At 38.2% G+C, this 12,241-nt stretch overlaps 1 long non-coding RNA gene across 21 annotated transcripts in view; it reads left to right on the top strand.

The window, feature by feature from the left end:
- The window catches only part of LOC112662299 (uncharacterized), a 296,118-nt gene that overhangs the window by 147,413 nt on the left and 136,464 nt on the right, over positions 1 to 12,241 (top strand). For 18 of the 21 annotated variants that reach the window (XR_007401567.1, XR_007401579.1, XR_007401578.1 and 15 more), the window contains one exon: positions 7,986 to 8,167. This is a non-coding gene — a long non-coding RNA (uncharacterized LOC112662299). Of the gene's footprint in view, positions 1 to 7,985; positions 8,168 to 11,110; positions 11,270 to 12,241 lie in introns of all 21 variants that reach the window. The other 3 variants (XR_007401574.1, XR_003138383.3, XR_007401569.1) reach the window with 1 other exon arrangement.

Here is a 12,241-nt window from a genome sequence, read left to right as displayed (position 1 = left end):
AGTTTGAATCCTTACTATCAGTGTACGAAGATTCTTTTTTCTCCACATTCTCGCCAACATTTGTTTCTTGTGTTTTTGATTTTAGCCATTTTGACAGGTGTGAGGTGTTATCTCATTGTAGTTTTTAAAGATTTTTTTAAAATTTATTCATTCATGATAGACAGAGAGAGAGAGAGGCAGAGGAACAAGCAGAGGGAGAAGCAGGCTCCATGCTGGGAGCCCGACGCGGGTCTCGATCCTGGGACTCCAGGATCACGCCCTGGGCCAAAGGCAGGCACCAAACCGCTGAGCCACCCAGGGATCCCCTAGTTTTGATATCTATTTCTCTGATGATGAGTAATGTTGAGTATCTAGCCATGTGTCTGTTGGCATTTGTATGTCCTCTTTGGAGATGACATGTTTGTAATTTCTGCCCATTTTTTCTTTCTCCAAATCTGTATTTAAATTCCAGTTAGTTAACATACTGTAATATTAGTTTCGGGTGTAAAATTTAGTGATTCATCACTTACATACAACACCCTGTGCTCATCCTAGCAAGTGCCCTCCTTAATTCCCATTACCTATTTCACCCATCCACCTGCCTACCTCCCCTGCAGTAGCCCTCACTTTGTTCTCTATAGTTACGTCTGTTTCTTGATTTGACTTTCTCTCTTCCCCTCCCATATGTCCATTTGTTTTGTTTCTTAAATTCCACATATGAGTGAAATCATATGGTATTTGTCTTCAATTGTATTATTTGGGGTTTTTGGTGTTGAGTTGTATAAGTTCTTTATATACTTTGGATACTAACCTTTACTGGATATGTCATTTGCAAATATCTCCTCTCATTCTATAGATTGCCTTTTAGTTTTGTTGATTGTTTCCTTCACTGTGAAGGAGTTTTTTATTTTGATGTAGTCCCAATAGTTCATTTTTACTTATATTTCCCTTGCCTCAGGAGACATATATAGAAAAATGTTATTATGGCTGATGTCAGAGACATTACTGCCTGTGCTCTTTTCTAGGATATTTATGGTTTCAGGTCTCACAGTTAGGTCTTCAATCCATTTTGACATTATCTTTTGTATGGTGTGAGAAAGCGGTCCAGTTTCATTCTTTTTCATGTAGCTGACCAGTTTTCCCAACACAATTTGTTGAAGAGACAGTTGTTTTCGCATTAGATATTCTTTCTTGCTTGCCAAAGATTAATTGAGCATATAATTGTAGTTTTATTTCTGGGTTTTCTGTTTTGTTCTATTGATCTATGTGTCTATTTTTGTACCAGTACCAAACTATTTTGGTTACAGCAGCTTTGTTTTTTTTAAAATATTTATTTATTAAATTTTTTGCCAACATGTAGTATAACACCCAGTGCTCATCCCGTCCAGTGCCCCCCTCAGTGCCCATCACCCAGTCACCCCATCCTCCCTCCCACCTCCCCTTCAACCACCTCTGGTTCGTTTCCCAGAGTTAGGAGTCTCTCATGTTGGCACCCTCTCTAATTTTTCTCACTCATTTTCTCTCCTTTCCCCTATAATCTGTTTCACTATTTTTTTATATTCCCTGTAAGAGTGAAACCATATGATTGTCCTTCTCTGATTGACTTACTTTTATTTAGCACAATACCCTCCAGTTCCATCCATGTCAAAGCAAATGGTGCAACTATGTAATACAACTTAAAGTCTGGAATTGTGATAACTCCAGCTTTGGTTTTATTTTCCAAAACTGTTTTGGCTATTTGGGGTCATTGTAATTCCATATACATTTTAGGACTGTTTGTTTTAGTTCTGTGAAAAATGCTCTTGGTATTTTGATGGGGATTGCATTAAATGTGTAGATTGCTTTGGATAATATAGACATTTTAACAGTATTCTTCCAGTACATGAGCATGGAATGTCTTTCCATTTCTTTGTGTCATTTTTAATTGCTTTCATCAGTGTTTTATAGATTTCAGCATCCAGGACTTTCATCTCTTTGGCTATATTTATTCATAGGTATCTTATTATTTTTGGCCCAACGTTGTTTTCTTATTTTCTCTTTCTGCTGCTTCATTGTTGGTGTATAGAAATGGAACAGGTTTCTGCACATTGGTCTTTGTATCCTTCAACTTTACTGAATTTATCAGTTCTAGCAGTCTTTTGGTGGAGTCTTTAGTGTTTTCTACATATAGTATCATATCATCAGCAAATAATGAAAGTTTACTTCTTACTTGCTAGTTTGAATGTGTTTTATTTCTTTCTGTTGTCTGATTGCTGTGGCTAGGACTTGTAGTACTATGTTGAATAACAGTGGTGAGAGTGCACATCCTTGCCCTATTCCTAACCTTGGGGGAAAAGCTCTTAGTTTTTCCGCATTGAGTATAATTGCTGTCAGTTTTTCATATATGGCTTTACTATGTTGAGATACATTCCTTCTAAACCAGAAACTATAATATTACTAATATGGCAGTACTTTCAGAATTTAACTACAGATTCCAAGAATTCCCTATTAAAATTCTAGCTGGCTTTTTTTTTTTTCCTAGCTGGCTTTTTTGAAAGAAATTGACACACTGATTCTAAAATTCATACGATAATAGAAAACAATCCCCAAAAAGGACAAAATAGAGGATGTTTCCCATTTTTGAAACTGACTACAGAACTTGATTACACGATTATGACTGTGTGGTTCTGACATAAGCAAAGACACATAAATGAATGGAAGAGAATTGAGACTCCAAAAATAATATTATATTTGTGGTCAGTTGGTTTTTGATGAGAATACCAAGGCAATGCAATGTAGAGAATAGTCTTTAGCAAATGGTGTTGGGACATCTGGATACCCACGTTGACAAAAGTAGAGTTGGCTACCTTTCTCACACCATGCACAAAAATGAACTCAAAATGGATCATAGATCTAGGGACACCTGGGTGGCTCAGCAGTTCAGCATCTGCCTTTGGCTCAGGGCGTGATCCCAGAGTCCCTGGACTGAGTCCCACATTGGGCTTCCTGCATGGAGTTTGCTTTTCCCTCTGCCTATGTCTCTGACTCTCTCTCTCTGTGTCTCTCATGAATAAATAAATAAAAATCTTAAAAAAAATGGATCATAGTTCTAAATGTAAGAGCTCAAAGTATAAAAGTCTTAGAAGAAAACCTCAGAGTAAATCCTTGTGAATTTAGGTTATGCAAATATTTTTTTTTTTTTTTTTTTTTTTTTTTTTTAGTTATAACACCAAAATTCAAGCAAGAAGAGAAGATTGAGAATTGGACATCTTCTAAATGTAAAACTTTTGTATTACAAATAACACTATCAGAGAAGAAAAGAAAAGGCAGTCTATAGCGTAATGGGAGAAAATACTTGTAAATTATACATCTGATGAGGAGCTTATAACCAGAATATACAAAGAACTCCTAAAACTCAATGATAAAAAAAAAACACCTCAATTTAAAAATTGTCAAAGGATATGAACAGACATTTCTCAAACAAAGATATGCAAATAGACAATAAATTCATGAAAATATATTCAACATTATTAGTAGGGAAACACAAATGAAACTAAAATGAGATACCACTTCATACACACCAGGACCAAAAGGACAAGAATAAATGCTGATTAGAATGTGTAGAAATTCCACTATACCTTGGTTGTAGAAATATAGATAGTGCAATTTCTTTAGGAAAAAGAAATGTTAAAAACATAGATTTATTTTATATTTCCAATTCCCAGAAATTCTAATTTCAGATAAATACCCAAGAGAAATGAAAACATCTGTTCATACAAATATAGGTTCTTAGAACCATTATTCATAATAAATAAAAATTGTAAATTATCCAAATGTCCATCATCTGAAGAACAGATGGATAAAATATAGTATCTTCATACTATAGAATATTATTCAGCAATAAGGGAGAATGAAATTATGGCATATACTACAACAGAGATGAACCTTAAAATCATCATGCTAAGTGAAAGAAGCTAGTCACAAAAGACTACATATTGTATGATCCATTTACATGAAATAGCAAGAATAGACAAGTCTATAAAGATTGAACATAGATTAGTGGTTTCCTAGGGAAATGGTGATGGGGAATGACTTAATGGTAATTGTGTTTCTTGTGGGGATAGCAAAAGTGTTTTAAAATTAGGCTGTAGAGCTTTGTAGATATACTAAAATTCACTTAGTTTTACACTTAAAGTGAATTTAACGTATGGTCAGTAAATTATATTTCAACAAAGCTCTTAAAAATCAACCCTGTGTGGGGTGTCTAGGTGGCTCAGTTGGTTAAGCATCTGACTCTTAATCTAAGCTCAGGTATTGATCTCAGGGTCATGAGCTCAAGCCCTGCATTGGGCTCCAATTATTAAAAAAAATAAAATAAAAAATCAGCCTGAGGAAGGGATATTAGTACTAATATTACTTCACAGTTGAGGCAAGCAAGGCCACAATAACATAGCTGGTCAAGTCAGGATTCCAGTCAGGCCTCAGCTGATTACAAAGCTCATGTTTTGTCACCATATATCCAGCCTGAGGAACGGAAATATATCCCACTGTTTAATGTAAACAATGAAGAACAGCAGACTTCAGAATGGAAGGCAGCCCTACGTGGATTTATGTCCTTGGCACACTGAATCCTGAGCACTGTGATTAGAAGCAGTGGGATGGAAGAAGTAAGCTCAGGAAGGCGATAATATTCTGAATATGGGTGTTTATAATCTTTTTAAGATGGTTATAAGGGTGATGAGCCCGCATTGTATCCCCATTTGAGAGATAAGGAATCAAAAGCTCAGAGAGGTTGACTGGTTTGCCTAAAGTCACGCAGTTAACAAGTGCTGGGCATCATATATTCAATACTATGGATTTTGAGTTTCCCCCTTTTTTTCTGCAGTGACTGTTGTGGGAAAAACATTCCCCTTTATTGTGATAAGATTCATTCATATTGTCATGAACTACTTAAATGAAAAAAAATAGTTCTCAGCATTCTTATTGTTTTTTTCTTGAAATAATACATGATGCGTCATAAGTTTTAATTTCTTATAGGGGTTTGGCCTTCAAATGTTCTAAGTGACTATCGAAGTATGTGAATAGGTTTAAGCTATTATAAAAACAGTAAACGTAGCTGGAATGTTTCATGCCACAGACTCTATAACAACTCTCCTCATCAGGAATGTTCTACATTCACCATCTTACTGTTCTCTATTTCTGAGCATGTATATTTAAAAATAGATCTTCATTAAGTCTGTGAAGACTCACCCTTCAAGTATTAAGGTGTCAGATATTCTTGGAACATATTGTTCTGGTGATGGAGACAAGAGAGTTGTGTGTTTCAGGTAGGTCAGCCAGTGGACCATTCTGGCAGGCTGGTTGCCCCCAGTGAATGATCGGAGAAAAGGGGATTGATGTCAGGAGCCTGCAGTTAGGATTTATGATCTCAGAGAAATTACCATGCCTGCCTGAAGCTTTCAGAAGAGGAGCCAGCATTTAGAGAGGGCATTTTCTCTTATCATGTCTCATTGGAGCCTGGCAAATTTGGATACACATATTAATATGTCTATTTTTAAGTGGGGAACCTTAAGGCCAATAAGATTACATAGACTGGTCAACGTCACAACCTCACAAGTGGCATAGTTGGCATTTGAGCCCAAGTCTATCTAAAGCTGAAGACAATGTACTTAATGGCTCCAACCCAAGGCCTCCCAACTGCCTCCTGAATGCAGAGTCCCAGATACCAATACTCTGAATGGCATCATCAGTGTGAGATGGAAAACCTTGACCAGAATCCAGAGCAGAAGCAGATCTCTGTTCTTATTGTCTCAGGCCAACTTGTCTTTAAATTAAACAGCCCTGGAGAGGAAGCAATAGAGTTTGTCTCTCTGCCACTTCATATAGGTGACCTTGGGAGAGAAAGCCACACCATCTTTCTGAACTCTGACCGCTTCACATCTTGTGACACGGATCTACTGGTCTTCCCTGCTAACATCACAGGGTTACTGTGTGTGCTAAATAAAGCCTCAGAGGTGGAAGGATGGTGAAAATAAAGGATATAGTTGATTCATTCAGGACCGTGATTCTGTGCTATTTGAGAAAAATCTAGGGGATGCTAATGATAATCTTTCTGATCCCCCCCTTTTATTTCTACTCATTGACCACACTCCCTATCCCATGACCACCATGTGGCAAGTGTTTTCAACCTTAACCCACTTGTTACATTAGAACACAGATATCTTTCCAACCAGCAGCATCAAAAGCTGACAGGTTAATTCTAGGACACTAATAATGGACAACACAGACTTCACAGGTGCTTTTGCATTTAAATTCCTTTTATAAAACAAGGGTTCATAATCTGGAGTCCTACTCATTTTATAGGCTCCAGGGAGCTCAGAAAGCATTTGAAATTTCATGAAAAATTGGGATGCCTGGGTGGCTCAGTGGTTGAGCATCTGCCTTCAGCTCAGGTCATGATCCTGGGGTCCCAGGATTGAGTCCCACATCGGGTTCCCTGCGTGGGGCCTGCTTCTCCCTCTGCCTGTATCTCTGCCTCTCTCTCTGTGTCTCTCATGAATAAATAATTCTTTGGGGAAAAAAAGAAATTTCATGAAAAATTGCCTCTTATTTGTCTCTTTTTCTGGGTAGAGGCTTCAGAGTTGCTGTCAGATTCTTAAAAACCCACGGAATCTAAAGAGTTAAGAAGTTTCTCTTGGTGGGTACTGTTTCATGACCATGTGACCAGTCTCCTGATTAGCATCTCCAGACACTTTCAGGGTTGCTTTCCTATCATAACCAACATTCAGTGAACCACTTAGCCTTGTCTTCTGATGTCTCCTAAACTCAGATTTTTCTCCAAGCCCACTTTTGCAGTTGAGACTTTATCATTGATTGTTAGGAGTATTGAAATGTTTGAAATGGTCTTCCTGCCTCTACTCTTGACCTGTGAGCCATTTCTTTAGTAGTGTCATAGTGATCTCTGATCTCTTCAAAACACACATACAACTTGTCATAACCCTATTCAAACAAGCTCTCTAGCATCCTCTGTGCAAAGCCCACTCATTTGCTTTATTATCATGGCCTTCAAGGCTCCTGAGTTCCTGGCTCTATCCCAGCTTTTTAGCCAAGTGCCTCCCCTGCTCCCCTCTGTGGACTTTACGAACCCCATCCCAGGTGACCCACCATTATTATACCTTGCTTTTGCTGTTTCCTCTGTCTGGAATACCCTTTGGCCTCTACAGCTTACAAACTCCTTCCCAGTCTTTTGGGCTCAACATCACAATGGCACCTCTGTTGTGAACCTTCTCCCTATCCCCAGACTTCCCTTCCTAGAATAGTGAGTTACCCCTTTCCTTAAGTTCCAAATCTCATTTATAGCATAATTGTTTCTACCAAATTATATTTCCTAATTCTCCAGATGTCTCCTCCTACTGTACTCTGACCTTTATATTTTCAGAAATAATGAGGATGAGCAAGATCAGTCATTGATAATAAGGGGCTCAGAGAGGTATAGTTTGTAAATAAAATCTTGTCAAATAAAATCATTGATAACTTAATAATTAACATTGAAGAAGCAGATACCACTGCAGACAACATGGAGTGGGACCTGAGGTCAGTGTGAAGCTTTTACCATGCTTGATAAATCACACCTCAACATTGGTTACTTCTTTGATCCATGGCATGGAAATAGAAAGTCAGTAATTACATATTGGAAATAATTGGGTCATGGATATAGTCATTATGTTGGAAAGAACATTGACTTAGGAGTTAGGAGCCCTAGATTTTAATATCACCCCTGCTATCAACTCCTCTTATGGCACTGGCCAGTTTGGTTCTTGTCTGAGGGTCTCAGTGTTCACAGTGAGGCAGTGTTAAACCAGAGTATCTCTTAGATCACTTCCAGTACTAACATTTTATGAGTCTAAGAAAACATACCATAACCCCACATTCTGGGCTGATTCCTGACCCTGTTTGGCAAAGACAAGTGGGGATATGAGAACTACTGTACCTCAATTAAAAAAAACCCACATATCTTTTTGTTCTAGGGCCTTTGGTCAAGAGGCAGCAGAGAAGGAACATTTTGGTGGTATTGATCTGGGATTCTGTAAAGATACCTCAATTGTGTGAAACTCTGGCATTAGTGTCTGATTTCCCAGAAGAACTTTTATGAGCCTCTCCTGAGTCAAAGATTCCCTGCAGGACCATCCAGAATTATGACTCAAGCTTGGTAAGTTAATAGAAGGGTCAAGAAGCCAAAAGGCCATGGCAGGAATCAAGATCTTAAATCTGGACCACACCCCAAGTCTGGCTGAGGTCCTTGGAGCATGTAAGCATGAATCAAATATCCCTCTCTTAAAGAGAATGGGCAAAGTCCAACTTTTTATCTTTGTGTGCTGTAATATTTCTCTCTTGATGAAAAAAGGTTATGATGTAGGGAGAAGGATACTAGACCTATTTCAACTTGCTGTGTCAGTTCCCTTTGGAAACTCATGTAATCTCCATGGGCCTCAGATCCCCCACCTGTATAAGGGAACAGCCTCCCTTTTGCTGCTCTGTGTTGTTGGGAGAAACAGATGAGTCTGTGTATGTGAAAGCACTCTGTAGACTGAGATAAGAGCACCTCTGGAGGAGCTGATGATAAGAAGGGAAAAAAAAATAAAAGAAAGTCTATCTTTTCTGTAACTTCTGGCTCATTTTATTACTAAACTTAATTGCTATCTCTCCTAGATGCAGCCTTTTTGGAACTTTAACTTGAATTGGTTGGTCTCTGTAGGAGACACAGAATGCTAGAACCCAGAGTATTTAGGCATGAAGTTATAGCAACTGCTAGACATCAACACTTAGAAAGGAGGAGTGCTAACATCGGTTAACAAATTTTACTCTCCATGAGACAGTGATTCCAGAAGAAGGTGAAAATACATATTTATTTATTTTCAATTTGAGTTATGTATTTCAATTCCATCAAATCATAGCTTACAGGGACTTGGGATTGGCTCCTCTGATCTATTCAGCTTCCTCCCAAATCATCACCTGGTAGAGCTTTTTCACTAGTTGTGCACCTGTATTAGTTTTCTACAGCTGCCACTAAAAATGACCACAAACCAAGTGGCCAAAATGAAGGATTTTATTGTCTCACAGTTCTGGAGGCCAGAAGTCTAAGAGCAGGTGTCAGCAGGCCCCTGCTCTCTAAGGTGCTAGGGAAGGATTAGCTACAGGTCTGCCTCCCAGATCCTGGGGATTCCATGGCTTGTGGAAGCATCGCTCCAATCTTCACATAATGCTTCTCTCCCTGCTACATGTCAATCTTCAAATTTCCCTTCTTATAAGCATACTTGTTCTACTGGATTAGAGGCTGCACTACTCTAGGATGACCTCATCTTAGTTGATTACACCTGCAATGACCTCATTACCATATAAGGTCACATTTTGAGGTATGGGAGCTATCCAGATTTAAATATATGGAATTTGGTGGGAGCATAATTCAATCCATGATACCACCCTTCTTTGTCAAGAGAGAAACATTTTTGGGGGATCCCTGGGTGGCGCAGTGGTTTAGCGCCTGCCTTTGGCCCAGGGCATGATCCTGGAGACCTGGGATCAAGTCCCACATCGGGCTCCCGGTGCATGGAGCCTGCTTTTCCCTCTGCCTCTTTCTCTCTCTCTCTCTCTCTCTGTGACTATCATGAATAAATAAAAAAATTAAAAAAAAAAAGAGAGAAACATTTTTGCCCTTTTGGACTCTCTCATCTGTACTGCCCATCTGCTTGGTTATAAAGTCCCTCTTACCCACTTGGTGTCTCTCCTGATTTCATTTCCTCCCCTGGCCTTGGGCTTAGAGCATTCGTTCAGTGGAGTTTATGTTAAATAGGATGGGTAAGGTGTAGTAGATCTTATATGTGAAGGGATATAGAGAATGAAGAGTTCTTTGAAGTGGACTGGCGTCAGAATGGAGGACATCTTATTGGCAGTATTGGCTTCCTATCAGGAAATTTCCAATGATTTAATGAGTAGAAATATCTGTCTTGATTTAGATGGCTTCCTTCTCTAATTCACTTAGCCAGGGTGAGATGGGTAGACAATATTTCTTTACCTTTTTTTTTAAAGATTTATTTATTTATTTGACAGAGAGAGAGAGCTCGAGTGTGGTGGGGAAGGGGCAGAGGGAGAGCGGGAGACAAACTCAAGCAGACTCTGTGCTGAGCATGGAGCCTGATGTGGGGCTTAGTCTCATAACCCTGAGATCACCACCTGAGCCAAAACTATGAGTTAGGGGCTTAACTAACTGTGCAATCCAGGTGCCCTTGGTAGACAACATTTCTTACAACATTGCCACTACTTTATAGTATCTTCCAATAGAGGGGAAATGAGGAAGAGATTCACCAGTGTGTATTTATTTCAGCCTAGGTTAGTGGTTTTCAACCAGGGTTAATTTTATCTCCCAGCAGAAATTTGGCTCTATCTGGAACAATTTTGACTTTCTCAAATGGGGAAGAGTTGCTAAATTTAGTGGCCAGGGATGCTGCTGAACATTCCACAATGTATAGGACAATTTCATACCTGGCTCCCAAGATCAACAATGGCAAGACTTAGAAACCCTAGGGACATGATTTTCCTTTTAGAATGACTCTGAGCAAGAATTTTGAATGTTTTTCTACTTATTTGGAATTTTCGGGCTATTGAATCCTTTCAGTGTGTGATCTTCATCCTTTGTAGAAACCACTAAGAAACACTCCTCAGGACTCAGACCCACTTGGCTTGTCTACCATCAGGTACCTTTGTTCTGTTGCCTCCATATATAAAAGATGGGCACAGAACTTGTCAATTTCTGGGTGTCCCTTTTAGTTCTTGAGGCCAGTGAATGTCGAATTTCAGAAATAATACTGCTTTCTATCGCTATAATAAAAAATCCAATAATCTCACCATTATTTTTCTACAAATAGGTCTATAATGTTTTAAAAGGCAGGTAATCTTTAGAGGGTGACATTGTCAATAGTTTGACTTTGCAAATATGACACTTTGTAAGTTACACAGTTATTTATTCACATGAAGATCAGCTTAAACAAAAAAAGACAAACCTGGTTCGAGGAAGCTGAGTTATATAAGTCTGTTCTTCTAGCAACCTCGTAAAAATGAGATTGGCTTAAAAGGCAATCTATTTCTTCTTGTATAGGTTGATGATGTTGATGATGGTAACTATGGAGTTCCTTCTGTGTTTCAAACTCATTACATATATTGCCTCATTTAAACACCACCACAAGTCTATGTTGAAAGTACTGCTACTGTTTCAGGACAGTGAGGTCACAAAAGTAAACAGCTCACACATGGTCAGGTAGGTACTAAGTGGCTAACTCATAATTTTAGCTTCAGTTAATCTGATTTGAGAATTTCAAACTGTAGGTGAGAGTTCAGTTAATAAACAGTGTTAATTGAAGAATAGTTTTAAAAGGGAGAAATAAATGATTAAAAGTATAACAATAAGGCAGTGCTTAAACAGAGTATAATATATCCATAGTATTAACTATTGCATAGCTATTGAACCTTAGCTTTAGAGTAACAATAAAAATAAGGATCTATACCAAGGATCTACATTCCAGGCGTATGAAAATGCTCATCATATATTGATAAATGAGAAAAGCAGGATGGAGATGAAATGGATGATGTGATTTCAATTTAAAAAAATATGTGCTACATGCACTAAGATTGTATGTAAAAAATAACTGTATAGTATATACACCAAAATAATAAGCATATTTATGTCTAAATGATAGGATTATAGGCCAATTCATTGATTTTTTTTTGTAGTTACCAACCTTAACCTTGCATACATTTTTGTAATTAGATAAAATATTTTACGTATGTGCATATCTATAAGCACACCCATGTCTGTATCTAGATCTATATCCGTATATCTACTCTAGGAACTCACTACTGAAGTGGAATATTTGTGTTGTATATTCAGTATTTTCCTTTTCCCCTTTCTTAATGATACTCAGATCTGTACATCTCTCAATTTGTCCATTTACCATTGGAGAAGTTAAACCCACCCAGGCTCCATGGGGAAGTTCTGATTGGTCTAAGCCATTCAGAGTAATTCCCTCTACTTTGCAGACTGATTGGTGTAGATAATACAGACCAAAGCTCTGGGGATTATCATGCACAGGATTTGGATCCCAGTTGAGCATACATGACTCAATTAAAGCCAGTTAGATGAAAGATGAGGATTTGTAATGGCATCTGGGAAATAATCTAGCTTATTATTCTCATTCAGCTACTGAAAGACTAATTTCTTCTTCTGGAAGGT

The sequence above is a fragment of the Canis lupus genome, chromosome 13 (genome assembly GCF_003254725.2).
Source record: "Canis lupus dingo isolate Sandy chromosome 13, ASM325472v2, whole genome shotgun sequence".
In the NCBI taxonomy this organism is placed as follows: domain Eukaryota; kingdom Metazoa; phylum Chordata; class Mammalia; order Carnivora; family Canidae; genus Canis; species Canis lupus.
Note: the sequence above shows the minus strand (reverse complement) of the source record. Positions and strands in the feature narration are given on the sequence as shown.